Here is a 13,868-nt window from a genome sequence, read left to right as displayed (position 1 = left end):
TCTGTTACTGTTTTAATCCTTCGTTAGTACAAAACCGATTCAAAAATCAATACAAAATATGGCAAACAACAAAAGTTTTCAAACATTGAAACATAAATGTTCGGAGTGAACCAAATATTGCACAAATAATTATGGTGGAGAAACCACACCTTTATAAAAATTTTAAATACTATGAGATGGATAAAACAATAGCAAAGACAATTATATAAGTATTGTTAAATATAAACAAATAGTAAACTAGTTTATTTAGTCTCTAAAAACTTTTTACAACTCCAATTTAGGTGTGGGCGTTAACTTGTTATAAAACTATAACTATTAAAGAAATAAAACAGTAAAGGAAAATAAATAAAAGAAAGAAAACAAAAAAGAAATAGAAGACAATCAAAAAAAAGAAGGGAAAAGAACACCCCCCCGCCGCGCTGGGCCAAGTGGCCCAGCTGGCCCCAGCCGCCCGAACGGGCCGGCCCACCCCCACTCCCCATAACCCCCCACTCCACCCCGAAACCCTAACCGAACCAACCCGCTCCCCCTCACTCCCTCGTCTCTCCCTCCCCCACCCCCCGATCCAGATCGGGTCGGGGCTGCCCCCGTGGCCATCGCCCGGTGCCGCCTCGCCGGCCCCCGCCCTCGTCCTCGCGCCCCCGTCCCCTCTCCCTCGACGACTCCCCTCGCCGCGCAGATCGCGACCGCGCCCTCGACGCCCGACGCCGCCCCGCCGCACGAAGCCGGAGCCACCACGCCGGCCCGGCTCCGACGCCGTCGCCGTGGACATCGCCGCCTCGTCCTCGACCGCCGATCACCGGACCGCCCCGCCTCGCCCCGACGCGGTACAACGAGCCGCCGCCCGAAGCTGCTCAGCGCCCCGCCGCCTTCGTCACCGACGACGACCTCGCCGGACGCCTTCGTCGCCTCCTCCCCTGCGACGCCTCGTCTCCGTCCTCCTCCCCGCGCCCGCTGCCACTCCCCTACGGCCGCCGTGAGCACCTCCCGCTCCTCCTCTCCCCTCTGCCCTCGTCGCCGGATCTGACCGCCGCCGTCTGCGTACGCCCGTGCTCACCCCGCCCCCGTGTTTCGCTCGCCGCGACCTTCCCCGTGCGCCCCGTCTTCGCTCGCCGCACCCAGGGCATGCCCTGGCTGCACCCGCGGCTGCCGTGGCCGTGCTCCTGTCGCCTCCCGTTTCCGCCACCACACTGCCCCCCTCGCCGAGGACACCTCGTCGCCGGACCTCGCCGACAGAGTCCCGCCGGCACCCCCACCGGACCCGGCCGCGGCCGCTCCCGGCGACTGCCCTGCTCCATCGCCGGCCTTGGCCGAGGCCACCCTGCTACGCGGGCGTGCCCAGCCGAGGCCACGGCCTCGCCCTCGATGGGCGCCTGCAACCGCGCCCGAGACCCGCGCCCGTTCGCCCGCTAGGGCTCCCCCTAAGCCACTGACCTTGGGGCCCCACGCCCAGAACGATATAAAAAATGATTTAAAAAAATTAAATTAATTAAAAATAATAATAATATATAAATAAATAAATAAATAAATAAAGAAAATAAAAATAAAAATAATTAATTAATTAGTTAATTAACCCTGTTTAGATTAATCTAATTTAATTAATTAGTTTAATTAATAGTTAATTAATTAGTTAACCCTAATTACCCTAATCAGTCTATGACATGTGGGACCCACGTGTCAGATGACTGCTGACGTCAGCATGATGTCATGCTGATGTCATCGCAACACTGTTTCGGATAATGTATATATTAAATAATTAAATAAATTCCAGAAATTAATAAATCCTTTTAAAATCAATATAAAATAAACCGTTGCTCAGATGAAAATACTTTGTACATGAAAGTTGCTCAGAACGACGAGACGAATCCGGATACGCACCCCGTTCGTCCGCCACACATCCCTAACATATCGAACTCGCAACTTTCCCACTCCGTTTCATCTGTCCGAAAATGCGAAACATCGGGATTACTTTCCCGGTTGTTCCCCCCCTTCGCCGGTACCACCTACTGCCGCGTTAGGGCACACCTAGTACCGCTGATTGTCATGTCACGCATCGTCATGCTTATGCTTGCATTGTATTTACTGTTTCTTCCCCCTCTTCTCTCCGGTAGACTACGAGACCGACGCTGCTGCTGCCTAGTTCGACTACGGAGTTGACGACCCCTCCTACTTGCCAGAGCAACCAGGCAAGCCCCCCTGATCACCAGATATCGCCTATTCTTCTCTATACTGCTTGCATTAGAGTAGTGTAGCATGCTACTGCTTTCCATTAATCCTATCCTGATGCATAGCCTGTCATTGTTGCTACAGTTGTTACCCTTACCTGCTATCCTACTGCTTAGTATAGGATGCTAGTGTTCCATCAGTGGCCCTACACTCTTGTCCGTCTACCATGCTATACTACTGGGCCGTGATCACTTCGGGAGGTGATCACGGGTATATACTATATACATTATATACATGACACATGTGGTGACTAAAGTCGGGTCGGCTCGTTGAGTACCCGCAAGTGATTCTGATGAGGGGGCTGAAAGGACAGGTGGCTCCACCCGGTAGAGGTGGGCCTGGGTTCCTGACGGCCCCCGACTGTTACTTTGTGGCGGAGCGACAGGGCAGGTTGAGACCACCTAGGAGAGAGGTGGGCCTGGCCCTGGTCGGCGTTCGCAGATACTTAACACGCTTAACGAGATCTTGGTATTTGATCTGAGTCTGGCCATTTGGTCTATACGCACTAACCATCTACGCGGGAGTAGTTATGGGCATCCCGGCGTCGTGGTATCAGCCGAAGCTCTTTTGACGTCAGCGACTGAGTGGCGCGCGCCGCATTGGACCGTAAGCTCGCGCTTGTATTAAGGGGGCTAGGTCTGCTTCCGGCCGCGTACGCAACGTGCAGGTGTGCATAGGGCGATGGGCCCAGACCCCTGCGCGCATAGGGTTTAGACCGGCGTGCTGACCTCTCTGTTGAGCCTAGGTGGGGCTGCGACGTGTTGATCTTACGAGGCCGGGCATGACCCAGAAAAGTGTGTCCGGCCAAATGGGATCGAGCGTGTTGGGTTATGTGGTGCACCCCTGCAGGGAAGTTTATCTATTCGAATAGCCGTGTCCCTCGGTAAAAGGACGACCCGGAGTTGTACCTTGACCTTATGACAACTAGAACCGGATACTGAATAAAACACACCCTTCCAAGTGCCAGATACAACCCGGTGATCGCTCTCTAATAGGGCGACGAGGAGGGGATCGCCGGGTAGGATTATGCTATGCGATGCTACTTGGAGGACTTCAATCTACTCTCTTCTACATGCTGCAAGATGGAGGCTGGCCAGAAGCGTAGTCTTCGACAGGATTAGCTATCCCCCTCTTATTCTGGCATTCTGCAGTTCAGTCCACTGATATGGCCCTTTACACATATACCCATGCATATGTAGTGTAGCTCCTTGCTTGCGAGTACTTTGGATGAGTACTCACGGTTGCTTTTCTCCCTCTTTTCCCCTTCCTATACCTGATTGTCGCAACCAGATGCTGGAGTCCAGGAGCTAGAGATCCCGAGGATGATTCTACATGGAGTTCGGCTTCGAGGAGTAGTTAGGAGGTCCCAGGCAGGAGGCCTTGCCTTTTCGATCGTTTTTACTTTTGTGCTAGCCTTCTTAAGGCAAACTTGTTTAACTTATGTCTGTACTCAGATATTGTTGCTTCCGCTGACTCGTCTATGATCGAGCACTTGTATTCGAGCCCTCGAGGCCCCTGGCTTGTATTATGATGCTTGTATGACTTATTTATGTTGTAGAGGTGTGTTGTGATATCTTCCCGTGAGTCCCTGATCTTGATCGTACACATTTGCGTGCATGATTAGTGTACGGTCAAATCGGGGGCGCCACATGGTGTCTAGCTTGCATTACTTCTATTTTCTTGAAAATCCTTCTTCTTAGTTTACACATCGTAGCTATGAATATGTCATGTCGTCCTGTTTTTCTTACATATTCCATCCTCATATGGTTGTCTTACATCAAAGTATTGCTTGTGTGTATCATGCATCAATGAGTTCTGAAGAGCGATTTTATTCTTTTGTGTTGTGGGTACGGCTTGACATGGCAAAGTCAAAAAAGAGCAAGGAAAATAATATAGTAGGGAGTGGTGTTACTCGTCGGGTGAAACAGAAAAGGATCTGCCGTCCAGATTCTGCTGGTACTTATAGTGCAGTAGAAGGTCCAAGTCCACTGGCTAAATCTACAAACACAGTATCACATGCTCCACCAGCTGCAGCATCCGCTTCAACTGTACCAGCATCTCAATGAGTTACTCGTTCGTTTGCTCCGGAACTGGCCAGTTCCCAAGCTGCCTTCACACCTAACACTACTTCCAAAGCACTGCTGGCACAACAGGACTTGGCAAGATCAGATGAACCTCATGAGCATCAACACCAAGACGGTACCTGACCGAGTCAAGTTGCGGTTGCATGCTCCTTTATATGTACTCTCACAGTTTGATGTACACTAACACTTTCCATATTCGTTGTTGAACTAGCACCACGGCGCAAGCGGAAACAGACATCAGGGATAATGCTTGACAGATTAACAAAATCTAAAGGAGGAAGAATGGAGATCCATTTTGAGGCAGGTTTAAGAAGGCCACGTGATGCTACAGAGTCAGCCAAGTTAGTATAAGAGGCCGCCGTTGCCGTTAGGTGTCATGCACGTATCCTCCCAACGTGGATCTAGTACAGGAATGAGAAAGACAATACCCAGTTTAACACCTTCCTTGACCATTTATCCGTAAGTAATGTTATTCATCACAATTAGTAATATTGTCTTGCTCTGTCCCATACTTTCTAGCTTCCTCCTAATAAGACTCACATTCTTTTTTCAACAGATGAGGTTCAAGTTGGATCCGAAAGATGATGCAACTAAACATGCATGCACTCATGTTTTTTAGTCTGCTCTGCGACAGTATCGGTACCACCTTAGAAAATCTCACTTTGAAGGCAAGGCTAACAATGAAATCGCCCAAACATCTCCAGTGGAATATATTATAGATGAAGACTGGACAACCCTTGTTAAACACTGGTCTGATCCAAAGTATCAGGTAGGCTATATGTATTTGATCAGACCACATATTGAACTTGTATTTATGTATGTGCCTTACAAGTGTATCTTATTCTGGGCTAACTGTTTGAAGAACAAGACCAACCGTTCTAAAGTGAAATTCCAATAGACAACAGGATCTCGTAGCTATAGTGCACACTGCGAGGCTCTTGTAAATAGCTGCTACTTCCTTGTTTTTTCTGTGCCATATTATCGTATCTATATTGACTTGTTCCAAATACATAGGAAAGCCTGTGCGGACCAAAAAGAACCTGAACCGAATGCAGTACAAATATTCAAGGATTGCCACACCAGTAAGATGAAGGGCATGAGCACACCAGTTCAAGCCGCTGTTGTAAGTCCTTACTCCTCCTGCCTTTGAACTGATTGGCACTATGATGTGTTCATTTAACTACTTGGTTTGCAGCCAATGTCAGTTACTCTGTTCACTTTTATACATAGTTGTCTTAACGTATCATTTCACCTTAGATGGTTTAAAAGAGATGAAGGATATTCTTTTGGTCTTGATCTGTAATCTAGTTGTTATGTTCACGTGCGCACACAATGATAAAATAGCCTGTTTGTTTTATATCTGTTTGCCCATGATATGAATGATGTCATACTATGTTCATCCTACTTTAAACCATGTCTCTTTATCCTTAGATGTCAACGAATGTGAGGAAATAGACAATACAGTAGGCATGCTACATGGACATATGTTCCGAAACTGATTTTATTATGTAGTTGGCACTACAATACATGCTGATGTATTACAGTAGTTCACCAAAATAAGTTATGTATAAACGTGTAACCTACTTTGTTTGTTTTTGTCTCATTAGTAACTTATCTGGTACACTAATCTACAAGTTCAAACTTTCAGGAAGCTATGGAACAAATGATTGAACAGCCACAACCACCTGAAGGTGACGAGGCTACCACAGGCACAATGTCACCTCTTGCTGCAGTGCGTCAATATCTCTCCACTACCGGTGCAAAAAGCACCTTCCTGCGTAATTCTGGGTTGGTTGTCAAGGTAACCTCGTCCAAATCGCCTAGTGAACAAAATCTTCCTGCTAGACAGAGTGATATATCTGTGCTCCAGACACAAGTCCAATCATTAATGGACGTCGTTTTGGAAACAAGAATAGTGGTTGACAAATGTCGTCAAGATATGAATGGTTTTGAAACCAGACTATCAGACATTCGCTTCATTGTTCAAGAGCAATGGCGGAAAAAAGGTGAAGATCGTGCTGCTCCATCAGATTCTACAGCCTGAAACATTAGCACTCAGGTCAAACGATCTGTGCTTCTATACATCTGATGGTGCTTTTATCAGCAAGGACTGTAAACTTTATGCCAACAAGCCTTTTGTTGTATGGTTGGAATTTATTTTGTTGTGATACAACATTTAAGATGCTGCCAAAGGCTGCAGTAATTACGATGCTATTTTTGTATAGTTTAGGACAGGCCGTTGATGGGCCGATTTGCCACTAGCCGTATGGGCCTTAACTGAGAATGTTGGGCCTTTAGCTGGGTCGACCCATTATGGTCTGCAAAATCTTGTGGGCCTTTAGCTGGGCTGGCCCATTGTGGTCCGCTAAATCTTGTGGGCTTTAGCTGGGCCGGCCCATTATGGTCTGCAAAATCTTGTGGGCCTTTAGCTGGGCCGGCCCATTTAAACTTTATGGGCCACTTTTGGGCCCATCCACGTGTCAACATATCATAGGCCCATCTCGACCGTTGGATGAGTGACACCTATGCCAACGCGGAGCTGACGCGTGGTTCCGTCGGCCAATGAGAATTTTACACGTGGAAAATCGGCATTGGTCGTGGCTGTTAGCGGGTTATCGGATCCAAAACCAGACCCGATAGCTTAACGGCATCCCGTTACGGTGGATGCCACGTGTCGGTCACCCTTGATGAAAGCACTTCTATGACGCGCGATTTATCGTCATGGAAGTGGACACTTCCGTGATGATAATTTTGGTAATGTCATGGAACACTTCTACGACAGCACATGTATGACTATCTTCATTCTGTCATAAATTTGTCATGGATGTACATGCATGACAGAAAACGTGACCTACTGTGACAAACACGTATCATCACGAAAGTGTATTTTTTTGTAGTGAGACGAGACCAATGTGTAACAAGATTATTCCAGTCACTGTCTGATAAATGTAGCACCGGAGACTTTACAGAAATTTCATTTAGAGGCTTGCCATGGAAGTGCGCTTGCCTCAGGTAGGGATGATACTTCATCAACGAGTGCTTGAAAAGCGCAACCAACCCTTGCTCGTCTTGACAATCCAGTTTGGTCCTCGCCTATTTAAAAGAATGAAATCTTGTGTCTTCTGTCAGCAGAAACATATGCAGTAATTACCATGAATAACATTAGTACATTACTTACGTGTAAGTTGCGGAGGAAGATTAGAAATTGTTCTGTGTCTGCGGTATAATCTTTCCATGAAGGAAAGATGCGCACCAAGTTCTCGACAACAATATAAGCTTTGTCTTCTAAACTGGGAAGAAATGGAAAATGGGTCCTATTTGCTGCAATTGGTGCTCTCTCTGGTTCGAAAAGGGATTTGGCAACTAGATTTGGTGTACTCTTTGCTGGAATGGGGGATTTGGTGCTATGTCAACTGGCATCATCATACTGTTTGCTGCAGTTGGGGTCTGCTGAGTTGGGGCATCAGAAATGACCAGTGTAGTAGGGCTAGAGTCTGCTAGAGCTGGGCCCGTGTTTTGTGGGTCAGGTGATATTGCAACTACACCTAATGGGCTATTTGATTTATCGGGTGTCACTACCTTTTCCAAATACTTTGCTCGTGCTCCTCCTCGATCAGCAATCGCCCTCTTCCTTTTGAATGTCTAATACATAAGAACAACATTTGAATGGATAAATATGGTATGATGACAGATGGAATATGTACTGAAAATGGATAGGCAGCGCGTATTCACATACACGATGTGTAAACTAAGCTAATGGTTGTAACATCCCAAATTTTCAGTTTGGTATGTTATACATAGATCATCATTGCATATCATGTTTTATTGCATTTTTACAAATCCTCGATAATCCTAAGCAACTCAAGGACCCTCGGAGAGAGTTGGGGATTTTCTCGAATTTTCATATTTGATTTTTCATCAAATAAAAAGACGAGGATTTTGGTTTTAATTATTTTCCCTCCGGAAAAATATTTCATTTTAAAATAAATGAGAGGAGAAAATATGACTTCTCCAAAACAATTGAAATACTGGAGGAAAAATGTTAAAATCATTTATTGGAATTTATTTGGATTTTATTTGCAATTTTTATTGCATTAAAAATATTGCATGTTTTCAAAATATTTATTATGGTTTTTCAAAATGTTCACCCTATTCTAGATTTTCTAACTAGACGGGGAAAATTTATTTCATATTTTTCTGATTTTTATTTATTTTTCTACGCAATATTTTCCGCGGAACTTATTTAAAAAAACGCCAGCGCGCCGACTGGGCCAAAGGCCCAGCCGACGGCCCGCCTCGCGCCTTCCTCTTCCCGCACGGGAGCTCGCCGCCGCCATGACCGAATCCGGCCGCCGCACGCCTCCCCTCGCCCGACCCCTCCCCCAAGCCACCCTAGCCCCCCCCTCCTTAAATACCCCACTCTCTTTCTCTCACCACCGCCGCCGCCGGAGCCCCTCATCGCCGCCGCCACAACACGCCCCGCCGCCGCCGCCGTGGCCAGCGACGCCGTCGCCGGAGCCGCCCCGCCTCGCCGCCCCTCGCGCCCCCCCAAGCCCGCACCCTGCGCCCCTCGCGCCCGAGCCCGGAGCCCCGCCGGAGCCCTCGCCGGAGTAGCCCCGACGAGGTATGCCCGCCGCCCGTTTGACCTTTGCCGGTTTTCATTTAAAAAAACCCTTCGTTTAAAAAAACCCTAGATCGGTTTTTTTTCGGTTTTATTATTTTGCGAGCGTTCACCGAACCGTTCGTTTTAACGAACGCGTTCGTCGGTTTTTCTCTGTTAACGAACGTCCGTTCTTTAACCGTTCATCCGTTTTCTTTTTCGTCGGATTTTTCTCGTTATTTTCTCAGATTCGATTTCTGATCGAATTTTCGAATCTGTTTAACTTCTCGCTCGTTTATCGGAATCAGGTGATTCAAGCGCCTAGAGTTTCGTCTCGAAATTCTCTTTCCGTTTAATCTACTCAAATAAGTTTTTGCTACAGTAAAATTTGACCTAGATCTAGATTAGCAAACGAAGTTTCTTTCTGTCGCCGTTTGACTTTCGTTGCTTCTTTCGAGTTGATTCTTTTTGCAAACCGGAGTTCTTAAGTTGAACTTTCTGGTTGGATCTTTCATTCGAGTTTTACCTGTGCATTAGATGAGTTTTACCTATGTGAGATGTTTATTAATGGTTCAACTTAAGGTGGCAACTAAAACTCACATCTGGGTGGATTGAGGCACCTAGAGAACCCAGTGTTGCCTGTATGTATAAGGTCCGCCACCCAGGCTCAAAGGGATCATGAGATTATTCATGCTAGAAACTTCCGTGTGCAGCCGCAAGCTATTATGGGCTCTAGCATAGCTGAGTAGGTTACAGGATCTCTTGAAGAGGTGGACTAGCAGATGTAGGGGAAAGTAGGTGTACCGGTCCATCCAGAGTAAAGAGTGATTGTTTCTGAAAGACTGTGTCTCGGTCATCCGTTTCTCAAACATCATGCAGTGCGAGAATCAAGCAGAGGTGACCGAGTCTTGTGGGGAAAAGTGCACAAACCTCTGCAGAGTGTACAAACTAATCATGGTTAGCCGTGTCCCCGGTTATGGACAACTTGAGTATCTAGTACCTGGATTATCATTTGAATCTCATCACCGTGATACTTATAATTAATTTTGTTGGGTTAATGATGACACTTAATTGGGATTGAGTTGGAGGTACCTTCTCAATGTTTCAACCACCATGATAGTTAAATAAAATTTATTCCTTTGAAGTAGGATAAAATTGGCTTTTTGCAAAACTGTAACCATAGAGCTTTCCACCAGCCATATTTGCATGTAGTATAGCATTGTTGATGTTCATTATTCTCTATGTGTTACATTTGCCAGCATATCCTATGTGCTGACCCGTTTTCGGGCTGCAACGTTTCATGTTGCAGACTTTTCAGACGACGAGTAAGGTGCCTTAGGTCGTGGTCTTATACTCAGTGATGCCGCTGGAGTTGATGGACTCACTTATCTTCCAAGTCTTCCGCTGTTATCGTTATTAGATGGCCTTCAGCCATGTTTATCATACTTAATCTCTTCGGAGATATTCGATGTAATAAGTGTGTGATTGCTACTCTGTTATAAATCCTCCATTTGTACTGTGCGTGTCAGCATTACTGATCCAGGGATGACACTGGTGCACAGCAGCACAGACCATTTGAGGTCTGGTCGCTACAAAGTTGGTATCAGAGCACACGCTGACTGTAGGACACGACCACTAAGCTTAAGCCCTAGAAAAGCTTCTCTCTTCTCATTTCTGACCCCTCTCCACTTTCTACTCTTTTAGGAATGGCGAATGCAAGGAGCAAGTTCATGCAACCAGATGAGGACACGCCGTTTGGTCGACACTTGAAGGAAGTCACGAAGTACTTGAACATAGGAATACCAAGCATTACCGGAACCTACAACACCACCTTATCTGAAGAGGAGAGCTGGAAGATTCAAGTTACCATTCCAGGAAGGACGTTTGTGCCAATTACTGAACCCATAAGATTGGTTTTCGAAGCACCAACCTGGAGTTTAGGGAAGAGCATGGCCGCACACATCGCCATGGGACGTATTGGAGAAGTCTATCACCAGGAGCTTAAGGATACAATTTACCAAATTTGTGGACGTCGAGACGCGCAATGGGAGATGATCAAGACCAAGAAGGATGGATCAATTGTAGCTTTCATCCAGGAGCAGAACCAACATATTCGTCGCCAGGAGAACCAGACGTGCACGGACAAGGAAGAACTAAAGAAGGCATTAACGAAGATCAAAGAACTCCAAGAAGAACTCAAGACTACACGCGAAGATTATTTGGAGGAAATCAACGCACTAGTAGGGAAGATTGACGACCTGGAGAATAAGATCGGAGCATTCGTGGGAAATCCAGTGCCAAAAGCAGAAGTCGACGAATGCACTTGTCCGGATAACTACATCATCATCGACGACACCGACTCGGAACCAAGTGAAGACGAATGGATTGATGAAGCTGGAGCAGACATCATGGAGTCTTCAACGGATCAGAATTTCTAGTAGACCACCATATCAGTAGTAGTTTTCCCCCATTTAATAGTATAGTTCAAGCACTTTGTAACGCTAGTTAGATCGATTGTTTTGCCTTGTTTGAATTGATTGAGTGATATTGATTGAATTGTCTCATGAGCATATGGGTAGTGTTTTTCTCTCTAGACCTCATTCTATTCTTAACCCTCATCTTTTCTAAACCTATCAGATGCCTCCAAGACGCGACACCGGATTTGTTTTCCCGCCAGAGATCACCCAGTTGATTCAGCAACAGAATGCCCTGATGCAAGTGTTAGTGCAGAACCAAGGCAACAACAACAACAACCCACCGCCACCACCACCTGTTGATCACTTAGCCCGTTTCCTAAGGCTAAACCCGCCGGTGTTTTCCAGTAGCACCGAGCCGATTGTTGCAGATGATTGGCTCCGCAAAGTGGGAAGGGAGTTGACCACTGCAGGATGCACAGATGCGGAAAGAGTGCGTTTTGCCGCACATCAGCTTGATGGACCCGCAGCATCATGGTGGGAGAATTATACAGCCACGCACCCTATTGACACTGTCACATGGGACCAGTTTCAGCAAGCTTTCCGAACAGCTCATGTTTCAGCAGGAGCTATGGCTATGAAGAAGCGTGAGTTTCGTAACCTACGCCAAGGAGGACGCACAGTAGGCCAGTATGTGGAGGAATTCAGTAAGTTAGCACGTTATGCACCAGATGACGTTGCTACAGATGCTGCCAAGCAGGAGAAATTTTTGGAAGGACTAAACGATGAACTGAGTATGCAGTTGATGGTAGCAACCTTCAACAACTACCAGGAGCTGGTAGATAGAGCTCTCATGATTGAAGGGAAGCAACAGCAGATTGAAAACCGCAAGAGGAAGTATGGACAAGGGAAGTACAATTCTGGAGCCCAACAGAAGCCACGATTTACCCCGAAGCCGGGAGGACAGTTTCAGCATAACCATGGAGGAGGTAGTTCGCACAACCATAATGGCTCCATGAATGGTAATGGGAATGGAGGAGGAAACGGACAGAACCGCACCAACCCATCTACCCCAACCAAGAGAGATCTAAGCCACATTACTTGTTTCAAGTGCCAGAAGACGGAACATTATGCAACTGACTGCCCCGAAGCCCAAAATGGAAATGGCAATGGAAGCCCCAGTACTTTGAAACAGGGTGGTCCACCCTAAAAGAATATTGACAACAAATATGACAAGGCAAGTGCTACCTCTTGAGCATGCGTTGGTTTTCCCTTGAAGAGGAAAGGGTGGTGCAGCAAAGTAGCGTAAGTATTTCCCTCAGTTTTGAGAACCAAGGTATCAATCCAGTAGGAGACAACACACAAGTCACCTAGTACCTGCACAAACAATCAACAACCTTGCAACCAACGCGATAAAGGAGTTGTCAATCCCTTCACGGTCACTCACAAAAGTGAGATCTAATAAAGATAGTAAAGTAAATATTTTTGGTATTTTTGTTGTATAGATTGGAAATTAAAGATTGCAAAATAGTAAACGAGATGCGTTGTAAATAAAAGAGATGCAGTATTATAAGAAAGAGACCCAGGGGCCATAGGTTTCACTAGTGGCTTCTCTCAAGATAGCATGTATTACGGTGGGTGAACAAATTACTGCCGCGCAATTGATATAAAAGCGCATAGTTATGAAGATATCTAAGGCAATGATCATGAATATAGGCATCATGTCCGTGTCAAGTAGATCGAAATGATTCAGCATCTACTACTATTACTCCACACATCGACTGCTATCCAGCATGCATCTAGAGTATTAAATTCATAAGAACAGAGTAACGCATTAAGCAAGATGAAATGATGTAGAGGGATAAACTCAAGCAATATGATATAAACCCCATCTTTTTATCCTCGATGTCAACAATACAATACGTGCCTTGCTGCCCCTACTGTCACTGGAAAGGACACCGCAAGATTGAACCCAAAGCTAAGCACTTCTCCTATTGCAAGGAAGATCAATCTAGTAGCCCAAACCAAACCGATAATTCGAAGAGACTTGCAAAGATATCAAATCATGCATATACGAATTCAGAGAAGAACCAAATAATATTCATAGATAATCTTGTTCATAAATCCACAATTCATCGGATCTCGGCAAACACACCGCAAAAGAGTATTATATCGAATAGAACTCCAAGAACATTGAGGAGAACTTTGTATTGAGATCCAAAGAGAGAGAAGAAGCCATCTAGCTAATAACTATGGACCCGAAGGTCTGTGGTAAACTACTCACGCTTCATCGGAGAGGCAATGGTGTTGATGTAGAAGCCCTCCGTGATCGATTCCCCCTCCGGCAGATCACTGGAGAAGGCCCCAATATGGGATCTCACGGGTACAGAAGGTTGCGGCGGGGGAAAAGTGGTTTCGTGGCTCTCTGCGATGTTTCTAGGGTATAAGAGTATATATAGGCAAAAGAAGTACGTCGGTGGAGCTACGAGGGGCCAACGAGGGTGGGGGCGCACCTACCCCCCTGGGCGCGCCCTCCTGCCTCTT

The sequence above is a fragment of the Triticum aestivum genome, chromosome 1D, assembly GCF_018294505.1.
Source record: "Triticum aestivum cultivar Chinese Spring chromosome 1D, IWGSC CS RefSeq v2.1, whole genome shotgun sequence".
Lineage (NCBI taxonomy): Eukaryota > Viridiplantae > Streptophyta > Magnoliopsida > Poales > Poaceae > Triticum > Triticum aestivum.
Note: the sequence above shows the minus strand (reverse complement) of the source record.